The sequence below is a fragment of the Numida meleagris genome, chromosome 1 (genome assembly GCF_002078875.1).
Source record: "Numida meleagris isolate 19003 breed g44 Domestic line chromosome 1, NumMel1.0, whole genome shotgun sequence".
Classification (NCBI taxonomy): Eukaryota; Metazoa; Chordata; class Aves; order Galliformes; family Numididae; genus Numida; species Numida meleagris.
Genome location: NC_034409.1, coordinates 184693212 through 184706052, shown reverse-complemented (window position 1 = coordinate 184706052; position 12841 = coordinate 184693212). Strand labels below are relative to the sequence as shown.

Sequence of the window (12841 nt, the reverse complement as noted above, 5' to 3'; positions counted from 1 at the left end):
CCAGTAGTAAAATGTAATTAGAAATTAAAAAGAACAAAGCAAACCTCCATCCTACTGATGTAGATTAAAATGAATCATCATCTCTTGAAAGTGTGTGTAATCCAATCTCTGCAATCTGATATACCTCCCAGTCATTTGGTAAATATTTTAAATATCCACAGACATTTTTTCACATTGTTGGACAAAGACCACATCACCATGTATTCACTAGTGTTTCTAAGTACCAATGTTTTGAAGCCATGGTTTATTTAGTTACATATTTTTTTCTTTTTTAGTATTTGTCAAACTATACAAAACCAAATATTAAAGGAAGAAAGAGAAGCCTACCAATTCATTTGCTTTTTAATAATCCAAATGAGTATATGAAAAAGAAAACATAAGCAACTTCAAATATTGCCAAGGGCTGTAGTCTTTGAGAACAGAAGCAGTTGAATTAGAAGGTTTGGATAATGGACAGAGTTGGCGATACTTGTAATAAAGTGGATAAGCTGTTACAAATTGTTTTACACCGTGTATCTTTACATAGCTAATCTCTTATGTCTGCAGTTTCTGTCACAGGTTTTTGAGCAGCATCCGGCTAGATTGTACTTCTCCAAAGAGTGTTGTAAATGTTGACACTTCATATAGATTTTTATAAAGAAAAGAGAAAAATCTTTATAGCTTTTGCTTTGGGTCGTGTGGTACAGCCCCATTAACAGTTGTTAGTTCCTGCCCTTGAGCGGTAAATACTGGCTTCTTTCTCTTCTGGTAACGGCTCTTTCTTTGCGGCTTGGACTTCTGTTAAGTACTCTTCACACCTTCCCTAGCATTGCCTTTCAGGTGGATAAAAACAAATTCTAAGAACAAGACACATTCTTCCTCCAAATTCTCTTAAGCTGTCCCGTGGCTCATCGTTCTGATGTCATCAGAGGCTGCCCGATGGCAGCTGTGGTGGGGCTGTGTGCTGGGAGAGGCTCGTGGCCCACTCCCAACTCCAGAAACACCACCAGCCCAGCATGGCCTCCTCTGCTGGGAGCAGGGACAGACAGGGCCTGCACTGTGGCACTCACAAGTCTTATCTTTACCACATCTTAGGCAATAATGCTGTCTGATGCTTATATTAAGAAAAAGTATTATTATTTTGAGAAATGTTTTCTCTTGGGTTTTCCTCACACCTATGAGTTATCCTGTGCAATTCTCCACTGGCTTGAAATGTCCTACCACAGTGAGACTGTGATTCTAATCGTGGAATGATATTTGACTTATTTTCTAGTAAAGTGGATTATTAATTTTTGGTTTGGAATAAAACCTGTCAGCATACACACATGCATATTTTTTAAATAGTACAGGAACTCCTTAAATTCCATAGACTGTGCTTTGGCTTATATCTAAGTGTAGACTAGGATGACAGTGATATTTTTTTAAGGAACAAATCGTTTCACTTTCAAAATATGTCAAATTTAGTTGCTTGTGTTTGAAACAAGAACTGTCTTTGCAGTTAAGGGACTTGAAAAGCCTGGAATCAGTTCCCTGCTATTCTTCAGCACTTCTTGCATCTCCTTGGGGAGGCAGTTTAGGCTTTCAGTGTTCAAATCATCATCTCTAAAATGGGGATAATAAGACTTTCCTGGTCCCTAGGAGTGTTGAGATGACAGATCTACTGATGGATCGCTTATGGGTTCCAAGAGCTCTTACGATCCCCTCCGCAGCTGTAAACATCAGCCTTTCCCAAAATGCAGTACCCACTGGACATCTTCAGCCTGGATGTATTCAGTGGATTATATTCTTATTGCACTGTTTTTCTGTGCAAATAATTTGATTGCTGGGATGAACTCCCCCTACCTTTGGTCCCGTTGCGAAGAGAAGCATTCTACACAAGGTTGAGGCTGCTTCGGGGTCACTCAGAACCATTTCACACTGTCTCCTAATTTAGGGTAGGGGACTGAAGGGGAATGTAGTTTTGCAGACTCTGGACAGTCAGGTTGGTGTTACCAGTGACCATTTCAAATCCATCATCTTCTGGACCATGTTTGCTGTGCTGCAGTGCTGGGTCAATATCAACTGAAGAATGAAAATCTGCAGCATTTTCTGTGATGTCCTGCGGATGTTTCTGTGTTTTTCCCTTGTTCATGTTCTGACCCAGCGCTGCCCCACTCAGTGTTGTGTTACTTGGGGATATTTCATTCCTCACCCTTCTTCCACTAAAATCCCTGTCAGCTAGATTAAACTTGTGAAGTCAATAAGTTTAAAATACAGCATCTTCCTCAAGTGTACAGGAGCCTGGAGTTACTGTAGCTCAAAAAGCACTGAGTTAGTGTGCATAAGCAATTTACTGATGCTCTTTTGGGTCTTCCCCAGGCCTGGTGGGAGTCACAGAATATCTTGAGTTGGAAGGGTCCCGCAGGGATCATCAGTCCAACTCCTGGCTCCACACAGCACCACCCAAAATCCAAACCCAATGTCTGAGAGCGCTGTCTAAATGCTCTCTGAGCTCCGGCAGCTCGGGGCCATGCCCACTGCCCTGGGCAGCCTGTTCCATGCCCACTGCCCTCTGGTGCAGACCCTTTCCCTAACCCCCACCTGCCCCTCCCCTGACGCAGCTCCATGCTGTTCTCTCAGGCCCTGTTGCTGTCCCAGAGATCAGAGCTCAGCGCTGCCCCTCCGCTCCTTGTGAGGAACCTCTTACTAAGAATCATAAAGAATTTGTGACAAACAGTGTGGCACTTGGAGTGGCTGCCAGTAGTCGCTAACTGTCAGAATTTTGTCCTGCTCTTGTGTTTTTTTTTTCTCCCTCAGCTAGAATCAATAGCCTTAACATTATTTAATTGGAGTTTTTTTGAGTTAATTAATTTAACTCTTCACTGCCTTTAGTAGCATGGTTTTATGAGTATTTTTAATTGATCTTACTCGTATGGAAATGCAATCTCGCTTTAATTTAACAAGATGGATACAAGTCACTGGTCAACCCAGCTGCTCACTCAAGGGTGTTGCTCAGTGCAATTTATTAGGCTTGGTTTGAGGATTATGACCACTCTAGAAACAAAAAAAAAGCAAAAGCAACTGCTGGTGGAGAAATGCTGTATTTTTAAGCAGGTTCACTGCTGGGCGTTGTTACCTTGAATATGTCCTGGCCCCAGCTAAAAAAAAAAAAAAAAAGGAAAAGCTTTTCCTCTCACAAACAAGTAGAAATCTGGAAAGGGACATTTTGACCTGAGAATTTCAGGCAGGTTGGATTTAAGCAAACAAGCCATTCATTCTTAGATTAATGGCTTGCAGGCAGGCTCTATCAGTTGTGGACTGTATTGTATTAATTTGCAATGGCAAGAGTTAATGCTAGTAATTGCGTTTCCTCTATAGAGAGGGCCTGTAGTAGATTGTTTTTTACGTGGCAATCTGTGATTGATAGATCAGGGAAAACATGACCAAAGAAGGTTACTGCCTCCCAACCACTTTCCCCCTCAGATTAAAATAATTTGCAATTTGTAGGGTGCCTGCAGCACGTGCTGTGGGAATGAAGCAGTAAACACGCTAGGCTGCATTCCCTTTGAGCAGCAAACCTCTTACTGCATTTCTTTCACCAAACCAAACCAGTCATGTTGTTGGGAGCCCATTTAAAACAAGCGTGCTGGCAAAACAGCCCCCAGACCCCTTCAGCAAACTTCCTGTAGGGCCAGGCGGCGGGCCTGATGAAAGAGCCCGTTTGTGAACCTTTGGATTCCTTCCATTGATTTGTAAATCCACTTTAATAAAGTACTGGCAAAGCCAGTGAAATGAGCAACTGATGTTCTGCTTCTATCAAGTTTCTAACGAATATCTGATGCAGCTTGTGGCACTGGTGCCGGCACATACTCCTTTTATTTCCCTCCTCCCTGCGTTGGATCGTTTTGAGATCTGGGGAGTAGGGAAGTAAGAAAAAAACCCACCCAAATCCCGCTGCCTCCATCAGCCACCAATTACACGGCAGCTTTCTTTCTCAGTGCTGCTAAAACTCAGCTTATTTAATATCGATCATACCGAGGAGCCTGCGAAGCACGGTGTTAATTGGGTCCACTGGAATCCCTGCCCATGGGACCAAGAGCTTCCTAGGCAGGAGGCGGAGGGAGGCGTCAGGAGGAGGGGACCCGCTGCGCGCCGCATGAAATGTAAGCGCACAGACCCAGGGCTTCTGCTGCCTTCGCTGCAAAGCAGCCGCGGCATTTCCCACCCGCCCCCCTCTCAGAAATAAGGCAACTCATTTCATTTTTATTTTTTTTTCCCCGTCGAGCTGTTCATCTTGAAATAACAGCTCTTTTCCATTATTTTTCTTCCTTTTTCTTTCTTTTTTTCCCCTTTGCAGAGCTTTTTTTTAAAAAAAAATTTTATTGTTTTCTTCTCCTTTCTGCAAAGCTGCAAAAGCTCTGCTTTGAAAACTGCTGCCCCAGAGTGCAGTTGCTTAGCTGTCCTGTCAGCATTGTTCTAATGCTCATTCCATATGTATGTCACATAGGAGCAGTACCCTCCTCCTCCTCCTCCTCTCTCCCTTCCCCCAATCCATGCATTTGAATTTTTTTTTCCTCTTAAAGACTGATTTTTTTTTTTTTTCCCAAGGAGCTTGCAAACAGGGAAATTCAAACTGCACGATCCTGTGCCGTGGTTAGTTCTGTAGCCAGGACCAGATTTCTCTTACAAAAAGTGTTTGCTCTGTTCCTGCTTTCCCTTCCTCCCTCTTTTTCTTCCCTGTAAGCACAAAGGCTTTTAAACCCTAAGATCTGTAGTTCTTTTTGCTTTTTCTTGTTACCGTGACAGCATGTATCTCTGTTGCTGAAGAATGAAGCAGGCAGGCTGGAGTTTTTTTATGTTCAGTGCTTTTGGGACCACTAAGGAGCAGTCCGCAGAGAAATATGTACAGCAACTGTGCCAACTGAGTTTCTCGTGCCTGTTATCTGTCACTTATTCTGACTAAAAGGTAAGGGATTCTTTAATATTTTGGTTTTTCTTGCTAAGTCTTTGTGCATTGTTTGTGCAGTGTCATTTGACATGTGCAACTAATTGGCTGGTGAGGGAGGCGGGCTGGGAAGATTTCTGCGTTAAGGTATTACATACAGATCACCCAAAGAGCCGTAAAGCTCTTGACATCCAGAGGAAAAAAATAATAATCTTTTTGGGGGGGATTTTTTTTTCCCTTTTCACCTCACATGCTTCTTCCTGCCTGAGCGTCCCTAATTGAGCCGTAGGGCTGGGACATTATCAGTGCTGCTCATCTTCGCTGCTCCTTTCCCCACCTAGAAGCACACACGGGGTTGGTGCGCGCGCGCATGTGTGGGGCAAGGCATGTCCCCTCGTACATGGGAATGCCTGGCAGCGTGCACATTCTTCTCCTTTACTGTAACTAAACGTCTTCAAGCACTCTTTGCAAGGTAAGAATGCCTTAGTTCAGCACGCTGCAGCTTATGCCTGTTTAAAATTATTACTTGGATTACAGTGCACACTGTGGAAAGTTATTAGTTTCCACAGAGACCGGTTTAATTGGGGGTATGTGTGCTGCGGTTCTGTTCTGCGCTTTACACGCCGCCTGAAGTAGTATTTTTTTCCTTAGTTCTTGTGAGGAGTGAAGTTTACACTTTCTGCTCAGCGTAACAAATGAAGTTAGAGCTGAAATGAGTAAAGCTGCAGAGGAGCATAGCCTTACAAGGCTCTTCAACTCAGCCCCGAGAGTCAGGAGAGAGTTGATTGAAATATATTTTTGCGCTGCACTGTAATATGCAGAAACGTTAGTGGGAGGGCATCTTCACCTAGCAGAAGTCGCAGCAAATGATGCCTACGCTGCATCTTTATGTCTTTTATGTGTTAGAAACCTCCATCCCTAATGCCGGTGTGCACTGCTTTTCTGCATGTGTGTATGCTGCAGCCTCTCAGTTCAAGAGGGCTTTGTTTTATGAAATGTGTTTTAGCCTGGCAGACAGGGGAAGTGCGCTTGGTAACTGTCCCCTCAGCTGTGACACGGTGCATGGCTGGCCATTTTGGGAGAGGCTCGTTTTGAAGACTTTGGTTTCTTTCTTAGGTGTTTGCCTTCTGTCTGACTTGCTGGCTGCTGGTCCCCTGCCTAGGAAATGCGTTCTAAGTGTGTTTGTTTCTCCTACTTTAAAATGAGCAGTGGCGGAGACGGCTGATCAGCCTGCTTTGCTAACACTGCCTTACCTTGAGTGCTGTGTTGCTTATGGACCCACCAGGAATGCCACCAGACATGGAACTAGTTTGGCTTATGAACAGTCTAAAAATCCAAAGTATGAAGGAGGAGAGAGAAGTCCTGTCTGGAGGCATTAATTTCTGTCTTTACTGTAGCTGTTTATAATGTCATTTCCAAGTCAGCTATTTCCTAACACATACTCTGGGACTGTATTTTCCCATGATTGTTGCTTTATATCAGCGCTGAGAAAACACTCATTTAGATAACAGGTTTTCATTGACATCCTTTTTATAATATAGAAAGGAAGAAGCAGTAATAAGTTAAATTGGCATCTGCTAATTATGCTGAATACAGATTGCGAGCTCTGCAAGTCGTCCCTTTGCCTTAATGCTGTTAGCATATTTTAGCACTGGCAACCAAAGGAAGGAAACTTGAGTGCTTGTGAAGAAACGTGAAGTTTTTTAGGTTTTTTTATCTTTGTGTGCTGTTGTCAGAATGGGAGAGAGCATCACATGCAGTGCAGCGCGTGGTGAAACTGATTACAGATCATTGAGACGTTGGCTTGCCTGGTGATCATGAGGTTGATTTTGACCCTCAACCAGAGCTGTCACACACGTAACTTTGCCTTTGGTCAGGAAAAGTTGGAGCGTATCTTTGCCACGGAATACCCGAATCTCTCAGGTCTCTGGGAAGTCCATCATTTTGTTCCGAACTGAGCGGCGGTTCCGCGCACCTGCACCCCGGAGCTCCCGGGGCGGCAGCAGGGCCGTGCTGCAGCCGGCTGTGCTCTGCGCGCCGTGGGGCCGGGGCCGAGTGCCCCTGCCCGGGGACCGCTCTGGCGGCAGCGCGCAGCGGATGGGCCCGCCGCTAGAGGGCAGGCGAGAGCTGCGCTATGGTAATGCGGAGTGTGTCAGCGCCGGGAGGGGGATGCCTGCTGAGCGCTTTGCAGCGCGGAGCGGCCGAGCTAACTTGGATGCTCCAGATGCTGGGAGCAGCCAGCGGTGGCAGTGAGGGGCGTATGGGCTGATCCTCTTCTTCGAGGATCTCCATGCTTCTGGGGTAAAAGACATCTGTTGCAAAGTTAGATATTGCAGGAACGCTTTGTGCTGGAAATCCCTTGTTTTTTTATATTGGGAGCTGCCTGGGTGCTGCTGCATGACACCTCCTCCTGTCCGGGTTGGGTGGGAGCCCAGCTTCACTCTCACATTTCGTGGTGGAACTTCTTGCTGTGAATGTGGCAAAAACAGGAGGCTGGGAGTTGTTTCTTTGTTTCTTGCATCTCTGGATAGCTATGGTACATTCCTAGGTTGCCTTAATTGGGATTCACTGGCGCTGAGTGGTCCATAGGCATTGGCTTGAGAGCTCAGAAATGTCTTTCCTGCCCTGCTGGGCTGTTTGAACCTTCTGTATGTTCATACTCAAAACTTCTACCAGGTCATGATTTCCCATAAGTTGTTTCATCCTTTTCAGTCTTTAACTTAAAACATTTCTGTTGGATTGTATTTCAGAGCAGGTAGTTTCAGAGAAGAAGTCATTTTTTGTTTATTACAGTTGTATGGTGGAATGAGCTGCATTACAAGAAAGATACTGAGGCCCTGGAGCATGTCCAGGGAAGGGCAACAAAGCTGTGAAGGGTCTGGAGCACAAGTCTGATGGGGAGCAGCTGAGGGAACTGGGATTGTTCAGTCTGGAGAAGAGGCGGCTCAAGGGAAAACTTACTGCTCTCTCCAGCTCCCTGAGAGGAGGTTGTGGTGAGGGGGGCATTGGTATCTTCTCCCAGGTAACAGTGATAGGTCAAGAGGGAATGGCCTCAAGTCACACCAGGGGAGGTTCAGGTTAGATATTAGGAAAAATTTCTTCTCAGAAGGAGTGGTGAGATATTGACACAGGCTGTCCAGGGAGGTGGGGGAGTCACAGCTGTAGAATCATTAAGGTTGGAAAAGACCTCTAAGATCATCTAGTCCAGTTGTCCTTGGAGGTGTTCAAGAACTGTGGAGATGTGGCACTGAGGGCCGTGGTTAGTGGGCATATTGGGATTGGGCTGACAGTTGGACTTGATGAGCTTAGTGGTCTTTTCCAAACGCTAATGATTCTATGACTCTATGATTTTATGGTGGGCACAACAGGACGTATCCTGCAGCGAGAGCTGCAGGGCTGAGTAGGGTAGGAGGAGTCCTCCAGGTCAAGGTGAGCTTTCCTGGGGTTGGGAAGCACATGCCATGAATACCAATATGCTGTGCTACAGCAGAGCTCTCATTGCAGTCTTCTTGTAAGCCTAATTTTGCTAAAAGTGATGTCAAGAGTCTTTTTAAAGAAGACATTATGATTTTGGCTTCAGTTTTGGGTTTCTTTACTCTCTTCTGTGTATGTGTGAAACGCAAAGCATATTTAATGAACAAATACCTCAGATGTTTCCAAATTAATTAAAAACAGCTCCACATCTGGAAAAAATCCAGTACCTTTCATGGATGGCTTCAACTTCATCTTTTCTTCCTCTTGTGAGAAGCCCTGAGAATATCCCCGTGTGGATGCTTGTGAAAACCAGAGTGGTAGAATCCAAGGTTATTTTACAAAGAAGGGAGATCTGAAGCCCACTGAGATCAGTGGGATCTCAGCCTTTATCCCAGCAGTCTCTGGATAAGACCTAATAACATGTGGAATTATATAATATGGTATACCTATGCCTGGCCAGATATTTTCAGGGTATCCTGACTTGAGGGTATGCAAATCTTAATTAGAATGCGTTGTTTCTCATGGGTTGAACTGCTGTTAATTCATGCAGATTTCAGTGGGACTTGAAGGCACCACAAACAGAAACAGCATTTTTATAATGAACTTTTTTTTTTTTTCTTCTCCCTTCTCTTTCCCCAGAAATAAATAAAACGATCAGATTTTTTCTCTATGGGAATGTTGTGATTTAAACTGACACAACTAAGTGACCTAAAGATAGGCTTATTGCATACATAAAAAATGCGAGGCTGGGTTGTTTGAACTGCATTAGCATCAGAATGAGAAACGGCAGGGCGAGCTGGCCGAGGTGGCCATGCAGAACTGGGGAGGGTTGTTCTTTGGAAAGCCTTTGAGCTGGGAATTCTTTTCTGAGCCGTAGATAAATAAATCTGTGTCCCGAGCAATTAATGAATACTGCAGCCTGGGCAACTTGAAGCTGTTCGGGGTATTTAAAAAAACCCATATGGTGCTTTCCTAAGTGCTGTAGATTTCTATTTTTTTCCAGGTGTGCTTGTTATTTTTGACCTTCTTTATTTTTACTGAAAGATGCTGGAGAGAATGGTGTTTTTTTTTTTTTTTTTTGCCAGTGCCGTACTGTAAAACCGTTGTTAACTCCCAGATCAGTTTCAGCACATGTTGAGGGAAAATGCTGCCCCTGAAACTTTTGATCTTTCAGATACAGATGGGGACTGCAGACAGCTTCGTGCTTACAGTGCTTGTCTTTGGAGTTGTGCTCTAGCTGCTCGTGCTCATTACTCCAGGGGTGCCAAGGAAATGGTTTCTCAGACATTGTGCTGTGAGTGTGTAGAGAGCTTTTCCGGGGGATCTTGGTGTGTTTTACAGACCAAAACTAATTAAACCTTACAGCATTCACTGCAGGCAGATAAGCGTGAACGACAAGTAAACAAGCTAAGATGCAGTGTGGTGAAGAGCTCAACTTTCTCATGGTAGTGACCAGTGGTATTCCCACTGAATGAAGAGGAGCTATGGGTGCCTTATTCCACTGGAAGCGAGGTCACTTTGGAGGCAAGCTTCATGGAATCAGTTAATATTTGCAGTTTTGCGTCTGGCACCTGCCTTTTAAAGATGCAAAAGAGTTCAAATCTCCTCGCTTTAATGTTTCTTACTGGTGTGTTCTTGGTGAGTCGGCACAAGTAGCAGCATTTTGGAAGGTTCTTGAAATGTCCCCTTCTAATGCTGTGCTTAGACTCCCAGGCTAGAGTTTTCTGAATTTATCAGCTTTTGTTGGGATCATAACTTTTAAGTATCATTTAGTATGAAGCAAAAAGTGACTGGCTGATGTGCATCAGCTCCGCCAGAGTGCTAGCAGGTTTTTGTTGCTGGGCTTTGATTTCATTGCTGTAGGGTTTCTAGTAATTCTGGTTCTGATGTGGCCATTGAGAGAGGACTCATCTTCTAAAGATCGCTGCTATGGCCACTCTTAGGCAATAGAAAAAGCAGTGCTGGAGAAGTGGGTGAGCTGGAAACACAGCAAAATGGAGCGGGAATGAGAAAATTCACTTGTGTGACTGCTTCCAGTGAGTACGAGGGGATGATATCAGAAAATGAAGCTTTAGGTAGACTGAAATCTGTTTATCAAATTACGGGGAGGTTTAATGAAAACAATCTAAAGAAAGATATAGGGAAGCATCAGATAATTATGACACTACAAGACAGATTTGCATATACACAGATACAATGCAGGAATTACTGTTAGACTGTGCTGAAAACATTTCCCCTTGTCCTGTCACAGCAGACCCTGCTACAGTCTGTCCCCTTCTTTCTCACAGCCTCTTTAGATGCTGCCAGGCCGCTCTCAGGTCTCCCCACGGCCTTCTCTTCTCCAGGCTGAACAGCCCCAGCTCTCTCAGCCTGTCCTCACAGGGAGGTGTTCCAACCCTTGGGTCAGAAATGAATAGAGAGAAAAGGCTACGGCCCTAGTTTCTGCAGCCTTTTAAGAAGATGTCTTAAGCTCTGGAACCAGCTATAAAGGTTAATTGTGCAAGGTCATTTTGTGTGGTATGTGTAAGTGAGCTTCAGCACTTGAGAGGATGAAGAAGCGTCAGACTTCGCCACGAGGCAGTTCAGAAGATGGGGCTGCTTGTGGAGGTGAGAAATGAGGGTCAGCCCCACCAAGATCTACAAGAGGGGAGGTGTGAGAAAGGCAGCAGAACTTACTGTGGGTGTGAACGTTTCTTGAGTGATATGAGACCATCCCCAAAGCAGTGCGGGTGGAAGAGAGAGAGGTAAGTGAGTTGTCTTTGGGTCTGAGTACAGGGGCAGTGGGGACTGTGACAGGGAAGGAGAACAGTTTCTGAAAACCAAAGAGACAGGGCTCCAAAGAAGCAGCAGCACGAGGATGATGGAGCCTTTTTTTGTCATATCGCTTAACGCTTGACAGCATCAAGTAGAGCGACAGAGTTGTGTGGCTCTGTGTGCCTTCAAGTAGCAGCTGGGAATTGGGTTACTTAGCACTTGGCTTCTCTTCCTGAGGGCACGTTGGAAATGCTGTAGGTGAGTCAGGTTTTATGCTGGGTGTTACAGTTGTGGAAAAGTGTGAAGCGAAGGGAATTCAGTCCTGCCAGGGTGAAAAGGTCACAGAGAAAGATTACAGAGGCATGTTAAGGTGTGTGCTTCTGTAAAGCTCTGACGTGCACTGGAAGGGAAGAACACCAGAGTTCAGCCACAAAGTGACGGAGTGGTTGAACCTGACCAGAACTGCTTTATATCCCGTTGTTTGTTGGGTGAAATAAGCACCATATAAGCAGGAGGATAAATGAATGCTTGTTGAAGTGGGTTTCAGGCCACCGGGCTCCTGAGAAGTGCGGAAGGTTTCAGTATTTCTCTTGTTGCACGTTTCAGTTCACTGAGAAGTGGGAGGGAATGACAACGTCTCTCCTCTGTTTGTTGCTGGTTATGCAGTTTAATTAGTGCCCATCATTACCGATTTTTGAGCAACTCTCATGAAGACAAATCGCTTGGAGGCTGAGAGAAACCTCCACGCATCAACTCTGTATGCAGATGCTAAGAAGGGGCTGTCTGTGCACTGCAGACAAAAGGGCTCTTTATGCCAAAGTAGCTTGTTAGCTTTTTGTTTTGAAGCTGCAGCATGTCGAAGCTATCAGGGTGTCACACTAATAAACTGGCCAGTCCCCGAGGAATCTGCATTCTTGGGGGTGATTTAGAAGGTGGATTTATACAGTAGTCTCCAACTTCATTACGACGCCGTTTCCCTGGATACTGAGCGTTTTGCATGTCGTTACGACAGGGGCATTAACAATGCTTGGTGGCTGTAATGCTTTTGATAAAGTTTTTCCTATTTCTTGATTAATGGTCATCCTTTTCCTTTAAGTTTTTACGTTAAGGAGGAAAAACAAAAGGAAATGATTTTGTCAGCTAATTTGCACAACTTCCTTTGAGCCAAGAACAGGTTTTATTTCATAAAGTGTGGAAATCCTAGGTGTTATTTGTGGAGTTGTGTTGCTGAATGGGCTGCAAATAGAAGTTGAGGTGCTACTATTCACTACAGCATCAAATTCACACTGCTTGGGAACAATCTTACAATAGCAAAAAAAAAAGCTGTTCAAATACGGGGTAGTAAACAAAATTTGTTTTGAGTGTGAAAGCATTTAAATACTTCATGTGTCTATTTTCAGACTCTGGTATTTTGATAGTGTTCAGTATGTTTCCTGAAGGTACTTTCTGCTCTGTACACACCATCTTGGCTGCCTTAGTTCCGGCTGTTATTGACGAACAGTTTGGGCTGCCGTGGACATGAGGAGGATGCATCCCACCTGCCCCAGGACCTGCTCCCTCTCCCTTTTGTTTGTGGCTGTGTTTGTGACGGGGGAGCTCAGGGAAAACAAAATCCAGAAAGCAAAAGCAAAACAAACCCAACAACAACTACAAGAAGAAAAAAATAGAACAAGGGGAAGAAAGAGGTGAACCTGGAAGCTGCTTCGGTGG

At 44.6% G+C, this 12841-nt stretch overlaps 1 protein-coding gene across 1 annotated transcript in view; it reads left to right on the top strand.

Annotated features, from left to right (window-relative positions):
• The window catches only part of FAT3 (FAT atypical cadherin 3), a 347711-nt gene continuing 339505 nt past the window's right edge, over window positions 4636-12841 (top strand). Inside the window, exon 1 of the mRNA XM_021382213.1 lies at window positions 4636-4924. The gene's annotated coding sequence lies outside the window, so the exon portion shown is untranslated. The remainder of the gene's footprint in view (window positions 4925-12841) is intronic.